At 37.8% G+C, this 12,234-nt stretch overlaps 1 protein-coding gene across 4 annotated transcripts in view; it reads right to left on the minus strand.

Annotated features, from left to right (window-relative positions):
* Positions 1–12,234, minus strand: part of SPECC1 (sperm antigen with calponin homology and coiled-coil domains 1) — a 262,628-nt gene that overhangs the window by 224,674 nt on the left and 25,720 nt on the right. For all 4 annotated transcript variants that reach the window (XM_040630107.1, XM_040630108.1, XM_040630110.1 and 1 more), the window contains exon 2: positions 723–845. The gene's annotated coding sequence lies outside the window, so the exon portion shown is untranslated. The remainder of the gene's footprint in view (positions 1–722; positions 846–12,234) is intronic.

Genomic DNA, 12,234 nt, shown 5'->3' on the forward strand with positions numbered 1-12,234 from the left:
ACAGTCTGAATCTTAGCCAAAATATCGTGATTTTTTTAACGTTAGAATGTTAGGATAACTTGATATGACGAAACCGCGATGTGTAGCTAACTCTCCACGAGTTTGACTTCCCCAGTGAGTTGACAGTTTTCATTGCAGATTAAATACATTCTTCGTATATTATTGCATCCTTTAAAACTACACCGAAATGCTACAAAGTAATATAAACAAGCATTTTGTGATGGCTGAACTCTCTCCTACATGAGAGATAGGAGATAAAGCTGGAAAGACAGGGAGCAAACCTCAAACCATTTTACCTGCATTGCTGAGGTGTTTAGATTTGGTAACCCTTAGTCAGTGAGGACAATTTAAGCAAAGAAGCAAAATGATCAGGTTCACATTTTAGAATGACTGCTCTGATGTCAGTGTGGAGGACGAATATAAGAGAATATAGCTGGAGGCAAGAAGTCTGTCAACGGGCAATTTAAACACCTTTGATGAGAAATAACAACCCAAGGGAATGACAGCAAAATTCAAAGGAGGCAAAATCAAAAGATACCTACATGGAAATAACAAGACTTGCTCACCAGCCAGATCTGGAGGAGGAAGAAAGAGTTTCCTGGTTTGGGCACAATTTGCTGAGATTGGGAAAACAGAAGGTTGGCCATGTGTCCTGGTTATCCATCACTGTGCAACAAGTTACCCACAAAATTTAGCAGCTTGAAACAACCAACGTTTATTACCTCTCAGTTTCTGTGGGTCAGGAATCTAGGACAGTTCAGCTGGGTGGTTCTAGTTCAGGGTCTCTCATGAGGCTGCAGTCAGGATGTCAGCTGGGGCAGCAACATCTGAAGGCTTGACCGGGGCTGGAATTGCAAGGAGTTCGCTCACATGCCTGGCAAGTAAGTGCTGGTTGTTGGCACGAGATGTCAGTTCCTTTCCAAGTGAATCCCTCTACAGGATTGCTTAAATATCCTTCTGTTATAGCACTTGGCTTCCCCCAGATCAAGTGATCCAGGGAAGAGAACCATGAGGAGGCCACAATGTCCCTAATGACCTGAAATCTCACACCATCACTTCTGCCTTATTTCATTTGTTAGAAGAAGGTCACTAGGCCTGCCCACATTCAAGGACAGGGGACTTAAGCTCTGCCTTTTGAAAGGAAAAGTACAAAGAATGGGTGGATATATCTTAAAATCATCATACCGCATAAGTGGAAAATGAGTTCAATTCATACTGAATTGAAATGCTTAAGACATTCAGCTGGAAGTGTCCAGGAGGGAGATGAACAAACCCCTAGATAATCATTGCTGAATTTAGCAAGAATAAAGTTTATAGAATGACAGAGTTAGAAGCAAGGTGGCAGAATTAAGGAGAAAATGAAGGATAAAGGAAGTAGGGTCAGGTTACTCCTGAAAACTTCATCCTAAGAGGAAGTCAACAGTTAGAGGTCAGAGTAGGGGATTTGGGTGGACAAAGGTGACAAAGGTCTTGGTAGAATCTCTTGTCCATTGACTTGGGCCAGGAGGAGGGACCTCTTTACTTGAGAGAGAAGGAAAAGAAGAGAGAATGGGTGCTATCTAGTGTAGTCCTGTCTCTAGGGCAAATGGATGAGCAACAATCTGTCTGTTAGGAATATAGATGCGACTTCTGGAGGAACATATCTCAAACTGGTTTGTTACCCAAGCCTCCCTGTCTTCTCTTGTTGTAGGCAGACCCCCGCTACATCTCTCTGGCCTGTTGTAGGTTTGTCATTCTGACTTACCTACTTTCCCATTCCCAAACCTTTCATAATCCCTACTCCTCCCCGGAATGGCATTTGATTGGGCTGACTATAGACAAAAAGTGACTTCAGCTTGTCCTCAGAATCTCTCCTATGGAAAGCACCCATCAGAAGCCCTAATAGACTTGGATCTTGGGGCCCTGCCCTGCTCCCAGTTTGTGGCCTAGCAGGATCCCTGCCCCGATCCCTAGAAGAATGGATGAGATATTAAAATATCTTTGAATTATAGTCCGTCATAGTCCTCAGTGTGGAACAGAGGAAACTGTGCTAGTGCTGGAGTTTCTGTACTAGAACTCCATTTTAGCATCTAGATTCTTTCATGTATTACCTTTCAGCTCCACTAAAACTTGTTTTAATACAATGTTCAATACAAATATAGTTCCTTTTCTGCTTTCTACGGCCTCAACAAAATTTGACCAACAGTAGATGAACATTAAACTATGACAATTCATGGAAATGAATACACTGATACCAGCAAGTCCCCATTTTAGCAGTTACCATGGTGACAATGTGCACAAATGGCTATTTAAAGGTGCCATTCTTTGAAACATCTTATTAGGCACGAGATATTAAAACTAATGAAATCATGGAGAAATTTCTTATTTTTGACATTTTAATGAAGAAGGTGATTAAGCTACTAATATTTTAGCTACTATTTTGAAAGCAACTACTACAGGTCAAACACTTTTCTAGAATTTTTTTGTTTAATGTGTCACATTTAATTCTCAAAAAGCCAATATGGCCCCCCCCCCCCGGTATTGTTTTTTCTCCTCAGGGCAGTTGAGGAAACAGGGATCAGAAAGGTTACATAATTTACTCAAGTTCACACAACTTGTATGTAGAAAACTTGCGATTTGCACAGAATCTCCCCTAAGTCCAGGCTTTCTCCATTATCCCACATCACCCCTCTAACAATTGGCAACAAATTCTGAGTATAACTACCTTGACCTCTTACTGGATCTTGCCCCCGAGCTCATTCACAATCATACCACCTTGCTTTATTTTCTCCATAATAACTGACTGCAACCTGGAATTTTCTTGTTTATTGCCTACCCCCTCACTAGATTATGAACTCCATAGGTTCCTTGTCTCTTTTATTTCCCACTGATCATCAGTACCGAGAACATTATCTAGCATAGAGCAGGTGATCAATAAATACTTGTTGAATTAACGAATGAAAAAGTTCAAAGGAAGAAAAAGCGCTAAAACAAATGCTTACATAAGCATACTACATTTTTTTTCTCAAAAAAAGCATTTGACAAGTTTAAGACAGAATTTAAATTATGATTGCTTTAAAGAAATACCCAAGTGCTTGTTTGGGAAATATTGTGCTATGTTTTTCCATGCACTATTTCAGTAAAGCAGTTAGCAAAGTTGCAAGATCATAATAACAAAGATATGTTTCTATAATTCTGAAATTGTGCCTAAAAAGTTCCTCATTAGAAAGACAAACACCATACGATTTCACTCATATGTAGAATTTAAGAAACAATACAGATGAACATAGGGGAAGGGAAGGAAAAATAAAATAAGATAAAAACAGAGAGGGAGGCAAACCATAAGAGGCTCTTAACTATAGAAAACAAACTGAGGGTCACTGGAGGGGAGGTGGGTGGGGGGTTGGAGTAACCGGGTGATGGGCATTAAAGAGGGTACTTGTAATGAGCACTGGGCATTCTATGCAATTGCCCAATCACTAAATTCTACTTCTGAAACTAATAATAGACTATATGTTAACTAACTTGAATTTAAATTTTTTTTTAAAAGTCCTTATTTTTATCAGCAAAATCAATTCAAAGCACATAAGTAAATGTGGCTGGGCATGAAGCCCACTTAAGATTCTCTCTCTCCCCCTCTGCCTCTTCCCCCACTCTCTCTTGCTCTCTCTCTCTCTTTAAAAAAAAAAAAAAGAGAGAGAAAGAAAAAAAGAGTGAATTTTCCTATACACAAAGGGTACCTCCAAAACCAAGAAGAAAACCACCAATAACCCAAAATAGAGAGTGTAAAAGTAATGAATGGACAGTTCACAGAAAATGCAAGGTGTTCGACTTCATTTTTAATAAAGAAAATGCAAATTAAGATTATAAATGTATTTTACCTAACAGTATGACAAAAATTTAAAAACTTTGGTACACATCATCATGTGGGTGAGTGTACGAGAAAATTGGCACTCTCACTCTTTGCTAGTAGGATGTATATTGATAACTTCTATGGCGGGCAATATGGCGATATCTATTAAACTTACAAATGCATATGTCCTTTGACAAGGCCATTCCACTCTAGGAATGTATTCTACAGATTTATTCTTTCCAGGGCTGAGATCTGAGGAGCGGGGAACGGAGGCAGAAAGGAAATATCTTTTTACCTATATCCTCTTTTGAACATGTTGAATTTTGTATATTGTTTTTTTTGTTACTTTATCTCAAAGTGCAATTTTTAAGATTATTTATTTATTTATTTATTTGACAGAGACAGCCAGTGAGGGAGGGAACAGAAGCAGGGGGAGTGGGAGAGGAAGAAGCAGGCTCCCAGCGGAGGAGCCCGATGTGGGGCTCGATCCCAGAACGCCGGGATCACGCCCTGAGCCGAAGGCAGACGCTTAACGACTGCGCCACAAAGTGCAATTTTTAAGCTGTGTTCTTATAAAAGAAGTCATATTTACTTACTCTCCCCTTCAGTTAAAGCCAAAATAGAGAAGGAAATTCCACTCATGAAGGAAGTAGAGAGTGTCCTCAACCCTGGGCAACGGATACAAAGACTATCTTCCAGAGACAGGAATTCACCAAACAAAATTGAGAAAGGATTACAAGAATTGATACTTCTCTAGATCTTGAGCGAGTTACAGATTTCTCTAAATTGAGTGAGAGGTGGAAGCAAGGACTGTCCTCCCGAGGGCCCTGTTCCCCCCTCAGGAAAGATAAGGGGCATCACAGAAGAGCTCATAAGACAACAAGAGGAGCTGAAAAGGACACGAATGGACCATCTCACTCAGGGTGAAGTGCAGTCTGTGTACTGGCTACAAGGCACCCCCACATGTCCTCCTGACACCTGCGACCAAGTCTCCCCCACTGCCCTGGAGCTCCCAGCATCCTTGCTGCCCCCAAACACGGACCATGCTTCTGCTCAGGGTCTTTGCTCCAGCTGTTCCTCCCCTTGGCATGATTTAAATAACTTCTTTTCTTACTCTAGGCCTTTGCTCAAATGTCATCTCTCAGTAGGACCCTCCATGACCACCCTATTTAAAATTCTAACCCATCCCTTCTGCCACCCTGGATCTCACTTATCCTATTTTGTTTTTATCTCCATAATTCAGCAGTTGTTCTCTTCTAACATAAAATTTCATTTACTCATTTATTAGGTTTTTTGTTTGCTACCCCCAACTGTACATACACTCCAGGGGCCAGGGATTTCTGTCTTTTTTCTTCACTTGTACAGTCCAAGCACCTAGAACCACATGTGGTTTGGGGTATTCCGTATAAACAAAATTAGCAATAGCACTAAACCTGTTAAGCACAGAGTTATTTCTAAATATAATTGAGTCTATCAGCTGTAGCAACCTTTTTCTAGATTGGTCTTGTGAGGCAAGGGAAACAAAAGCAAAAATAAACTATTGAAACTGCATCAAAATAAAAAGCTTCCGCACAGTGAAGGAAGCAATCAACAAAACTAAAAGTCAACCTACAGAATGGGAGAAGATATTTGCAAATGACATATCCGGGAAGGGGTTAGTTTCCAAAATATATCAAGAATTTATAAAACTCAACACCCAAAAAACAAATAACACAATTAAGAAACGGGCAGAAGACATGAATAGACATCTTCCCAAAGAAGACCTACAGATGGCCAAAAGACACGGAAAAGATACTCAACATCGCTGATCATAAGGGAAATGTAAATCAAAACTATAATGAGATATCACCTCACGCCTGTCAGAATGGCTATAAAATCAACAACACAAGAAACAGAGGTGTTGGTGAGGATGTGGAGAAAAAGAAACTTTCTTGCATTGTTGGTGGGGATGCAACCTGGTGCGATCACTGTGGAAAAGAGTGGAGGTTCCTCAAAAAGTTAAAAATAGAATTACCCTACAATCCAGCAATTGCACTACTTGGTATTTACCCAAAGAACACAAAATACTAATTCAAAAGGACACATGCACTCTGGTGTTTATAGCAGCAGCACCTACAATAGTCAAATTATGGAAGTGGCCCAATGTCCATCAACTGATGAATAGGTAAAAAAGTTGTTACATGTGAACATTACTTAGCCATAAAGAAGAATGAAATCTTGTCATTTGCAACAACGTGGATGGAGCTAGAGAGTATGCTAAGCAAAATAAGTCAGCAGAGAAAGACAAATACCATATGATTTCACTCATATGTGGGATTTAAGAAACAAAACATATGTGCAAAGGAAAAAAAAAAAGAGAGAGAGAGCGGCAAGCCAAGAAACACTCTTTAACTATAGAGAACAACGTGATGGTTACCAGAGAGGAGGTGAGTGGAGGGCAAGGTTAAATAGATGGTGGGTATTAAGGAGTACACTCGTTGTGATGAGCACTGGGTGTTATGTGGAAGTGTGGAATCACTATATTGTACACCTGAAACTGATATTACACTGATTGGAATTTAAATACAAACTTTATTGTGTATTTAACTTTATTTATAAACTATATATATTATATATATAATGTGTATATATATATATTATGCCATATTAACTATGACTACAAAACTAAATACAATTTTAAGAAGTCTAGAAAGAAAAGCTGACAATGTAAAATAATATTATTTCAAAAATAATAACAAAAATTCCCAAAGGGTCACAAAAACTGAAGATTGAGGAGAATGTCAATTATTTAATATTTTCAGAAAGGTATGTTAAAACATTTATTCCTCAAGTTGATAAACTGAGAAAGGTGTTTGAAGCATATCGTTTAAAGGTATAAAGGTAACAAACAGGAATTAAAAACATATAAGTATATTTTCCAATTAAGAGACGGAAGGGAGAGAAAAACTAGGTCATGTAGCATGAGATACAAATCAGCTTCTAACTGAAAATGAGTGAGTAGGAGTGATTTTGCTTCACCCTCCTCTCCTGTGAATTTCAAACCAAACAACAAGACTAATGATAGACAGGGAAGAAAGGCATCATCTCAGATAAAGCAGGAAAACCACCATGGTCCTAAACCACAAAGTATGACACACCTGCCCGATTCTGCCAAGCCTGGATGGAGCCGGGGGAACATGCTCAGAGTTGAGATGTGCCAACTTAGACGTCCTGCAGGATATTGATGACTCTGGAAGGTGGGGTCACCATCTCAAAGGGCACCTCCAGTGCCCACTTCTACGGTCACCACATCTGAACAATGTACCACAGTGGGAGGGGGCAGGAAGCAAGCACAACCATGTTCCCCATGGAGGGAGACTAAGGGAGAAACAGGACAACCAACCATTATTACTGTCTGTAACCCTATGAACTCAAATCTAACCAAGCAAAGCTCCCTTCCAGGACACAGGCCACATTGAGAAAAACTGCTGGGGGGTACAGTCCAAGTTGAACAGGACGAGGATATTAGGGACAAAGGAAAGAGAAGATCCAGATAAAAGTAGGGGAGGAAAACAGAGCCTGTACATCTCACTAAGCCCAAGGCCATGGATCTGAACACCTTGTGAGAAGAACAGGAGAGAGAACTCAGAGCCTCAAAGCTGGGACAGTTATCCTGCCCCACCACTTCCATCTGGCTTAACTGAGAGCAACAGAAAGGAAGTATGGTCAAATCCCACATTAGAGTGTGATAAGAAAAAGGAAAATATTGAGCAGACCAATGCCCTTAGAGACAGTGAAGGCACGCTAGAGAGTCAGGCTCATGAAACAGATGAAAACTAGAATGCTGTTTCTGAACAAACTGAAAGACATGAACTTACGTATTGCAAAGGTCCACTGTGTACCTGGAAAAGTCAACTCAGAATGGCCAACACTGAAACACACTTAGTGAAACTATTAGACTTTAAAGATCTTTTTTAAAGTCCTTTGAGCATCCAGGCAAAATCACCAAGTTGTTTAGAAGGGGAAAAATTGCCATCAGACTTTGATAGCAGGCAGCAAAGTAACATATTGACAAATTGAAGATACTCAAAGAGGAAAACGTAAGCTGAGGATTCTATAACCAACCAAATAGATTCTCAAGAACAAAGACCATAGATGAACAGCTTTGAACATGGAAGAACTCAGGGAAAACCATTCCTGTGGACGCTGCCTGAGGAATCTCCTAGACAACAAATATGAACCAAACCAAATATCTGGAGAGGCTTCATCATGAGAATTGGTAGCAAGCCTTAAATGTATATTTATCTAGAAAACCAAGGCAAAATGATTAGTCGAATAAGAAATGGTTATATATTTTGACAATGTAGATTCAGTATATCTATCAAAAAGTACTAGATGAAAATCTACAGCTATAGAGTGGAAAACACCTTTTGACACATGGCATGAAATCCAAGCCCATAAAAAGATTTATAATTTTGAGGCGCCTGGGTGGCACAGTGGTTAAGCGTCTGCCTTCGGCTCAGGGCGTGATCCCGGCGTTATGGGATCAAGCCCCACATCAGGCTCCTCTGCTATGAGCCTGCTTCTTCCTCTCCCACTCCCCCTGCTTGTGTTCCCTCTCTCGCTGGCTGTCTCTATCTCTGTCAAATAAATAAATAAAATCTTGAAAAAAAAAAGATTTATAATTTTACTACATAAAAATTTTAAACTTTTATATGGTCCAAAATACCATAAACAAATTCAAAAGACAAGCAACGAAGCACATAAAAATATGTGCAACAATGCTAGTATCACGTTGAAATATAAAGGGCTCTTTGAATCAATAATGAGATAAAAAATGAGAAAAAAACCCCACAATATAAATTATAAATATATGTGAAAGATTTTTCACACTGATTAATAATTTTAAAATACACAATAAAATAATGACCTATATTTGTCAGGCTGGCAAACATTGATAACACCAAATGTCAACAAGGGTGTGGGGAAATATTTATTATTTACTGAGTATACATTATGTGTAAGGAATTATGTTGGGTGCTAGAGATACAAATATAAGTAATACAGAAACAGTGTCCAGTCCACAAAGAAGTTATATTTTTAGGGGGCATACAAGGGGAGGGTGGGAAATTTTTTAAATGAGTACATAATTAAATGCAATTCTGATGTGCTACAAAGGAGAAATGCAGGGTGCTCTGAGAGTGAGGACATGATGTAATTTGGGCAGAGGTATTCTCAGCCACTGTAAATTGATCAACTCTTTAGGAAAATTGGCAAAAATCTTAGATATCCACAATGTTTATCTCAATAATTCTACTCGTAAATAGTAAGTCTACCAAAACACATAACTGGGCAGATATATACACAAAATGATGCTTACTGCAGCATCGTTTATAAAAGAAAAAAGAAATAATTCAAATCTTTATCAGTAGGATGTTGGCTAACTGAGGATACATCCAACAGAATTCAACCTTCAAAAAGAATGAAATACCACCAAAAAGTAAGATAGCTAGGAATAAACCCAACCAAAGAGGTGAAAGACCTGTACTCTGAAAATGATAAAATACTAATAAAAGAAACTGAAGATGACACAAAGAAATGGAAAGACAATCCATGTTCATGGATTAGAAAAACAAATATTGTTAAAATGTCTGTACTACTCAAAGCAATCTACACATCTAATGCAATTCCTATCAAAATACCAACAGCATTTTTTAATAGAACTAGAACAAACAATCCTAAAATTTGTATGGAACCACAAAAGACCCTGAATAGCCAAAGCAATCTTGAAAAACGAGAGGGGAAGCTGGAAACATCACAGTTTTGGACTTCAAGTGATATTACAAAGCTGTAGTAATCAAAACAGTATGGTACTGGCACAAAAATAGACACGTAGATCAATAGAACAGAATAGAAAACCCAGAAATGGACCCACAACTGTATGGTCAATTAATCTTTGACAAAGCAGGAAAGAATATCCAATGGGAAAAAGTCTCTTCAACAAATGGTTTTGGGAAAACTGGACAGCAACATGCAAAAGTATAAAACTGAACCACTTTCTTAAATCATACACAAAAATAAATTAAAAATGAATTAAAGACCTAAATGTGAAACCTGAAACCATAAATCCTAGCAGAGAGAACAGGCAGTAATTTCTGACATTGGCCATGTAACTTTTTTCTATATAAGTCCCCTGAGGCAAGGGAAACAAAAGCAAAAAACCAAAAGACACACACACACACACACACACATACACACACACACACACCAACAACTATTGGAACTACATCAAAATAAAAAGCTTCTGCACAGCAAAGGAAACAATGAAACTAAAAGGCAACCCATGGAATGGGAGAAGGTATCTGCAAATGGCATATCTGACTAGGGCTAGTATCCAAAATATATAAAGAAGTTATAAAACTCAACACCCAAAACCCTCAAATAACCCAATTTAAAAATGGGAAGAACTAATATAACACTGTATGTTAACTAACTGGAATTAAAATAAAAACCTTTAAAAAATGGGTAGGACACATGAACAGACATTTATCCAAAGAAGACATACAGATGGCCAACAAACACATGAAAAGACGTTCATCATCACCTACCATTGGGGAAATGCAAATAAAAACCACAATGAGATATCCCCTCACAGCAGTCAGAATGGCTAAAATCAGCAGCACAAGAAACAACAGGTGTTGGCAAGGATGTGGAGAAAAAGGAACCCTTGTGCATTATTGCTGGGAATGCAAACTGGTGCAGTCACTGTGGAAAACAGTATGGAGGTTCCTCAAAAAGTTAAAAATAGAACTACCCTATGATCCAGCAATTGCACTACTAGGTATTTACCCAAAGAACACAAAAATATTTTTCAATAATTCAAAGGGATACATGCACTCTGATGTTTATAGCAGCATTATCTACAATAGCTAGATTAAATAGCTAAACAGCCCAAGTGCCCATTGACTAAAAAAATGAATAAAGAAGATATCTATCTATCTATCTATATCTCTATATACATGGGGAGAAAGAGAGAGAGAGAGAGAGAGAGAGAGAGAGAGAGAGAGAGGCAAGCCAAGAAACAGACTCTTAACTGTAGAAAATGAAATGATGGTTACTAGAGAGGAGTTGGGGGGGTATGGGTTAAGTAGGTGGTGGGGATTAAGGAGCACATTGGTGATGAGCACCCAGGTGATGTATGGAAGTGTTGAAACACTATATTTTTGCACACCTGAAACTAATATTACACTATATGTTAACTAACCGGAATTTAAATAAAAACTGGGGAAAAAAAAGAATACAGGATTTAGGTTGAGCAGATCCAAGTCGGGTTCCCCGTGTGATTTCAAATATGCTATATAAATTTTCTGAGTCTATGTTTCCTAAACTACAAAACAAGGATAATTGTTGTAAGAATCGATTTGATTATTGTGGATAAAGTACTTAGTTCAGTGTTCAGAATCTAAAAGAACAAATTAAATTGTAGACATTAAAAAATAAAAATTAAAAAAAAATTTTAAAAGAATGATACAGATGACTACGTATTGACATACAAAGATGTGCATTATGTGAAAACAAAACCAAGCACAAGATTGTGTTAACAGATTTTTGAAAACAAATATATATTATATATTCCAGTATATACACAGAAAATACCCAGAAGAATAGAAACAAAACAGTTGGGAGAATATTGAGAACTTTTACTAAGTCATATATCTATATTGTTTGCAATTTTCATACCAAGCAAGAATTACTTTTTGAAAAAAGAAATTAAATCCAGGAAACATTTCTTTAAACCTATCGGTGCAAAGGATCCTCAACTTTTCTTGTATTTTGATATTTAATATGCACACAAACACACATTGGATACCTCTAACTGCACCAATGGTGAAGGAATAAAAAGTTTTCATTCTAATCATTAAAAAAACAACACACACACACCCTTTACTTAATAAATATGGTGTTTAATATTTTAATCTTTCCTTTTAATCTGTTCCTTACATTCAAAATGCAGGTTATAAATAAATTCACCTTACCTGTGTCTTCTGCCAAAACCCACTTAAAGTAAACTGAAAAAACTAAAACCTTTCAGTCCCATTATCATTATCGTTTAAAAGCTCAACTTGGGCTGCGACCTGAGTTGCAACCCTTTCATTTGGAACTCTTATTAAAATGCCATACTACAGCTCCTCTGAGTAAAAACAAACCCTAGAATATGACATTACACTTCCTTTGTTGCTACTTATAATGACTAAGTTCTGTGCTTATAATACAGATTTCATTTAATTACTACTTACCAAAGGATTTTATATGGTTTCTCTCATTAAATCTTAATTCAATTTGTTTATGATTCTGTCACACTCTTCCAGGTGAGAATGAGGAAAAGAGATTGAGCAACTGACTTAAAAGCAATACAGCAGGAA

This window comes from Ursus maritimus, unplaced genomic scaffold (assembly GCF_017311325.1).
Source record: "Ursus maritimus isolate PB19 unplaced genomic scaffold, ASM1731132v1 scaffold_14, whole genome shotgun sequence".
In the NCBI taxonomy this organism is placed as follows: domain Eukaryota; kingdom Metazoa; phylum Chordata; class Mammalia; order Carnivora; family Ursidae; genus Ursus; species Ursus maritimus.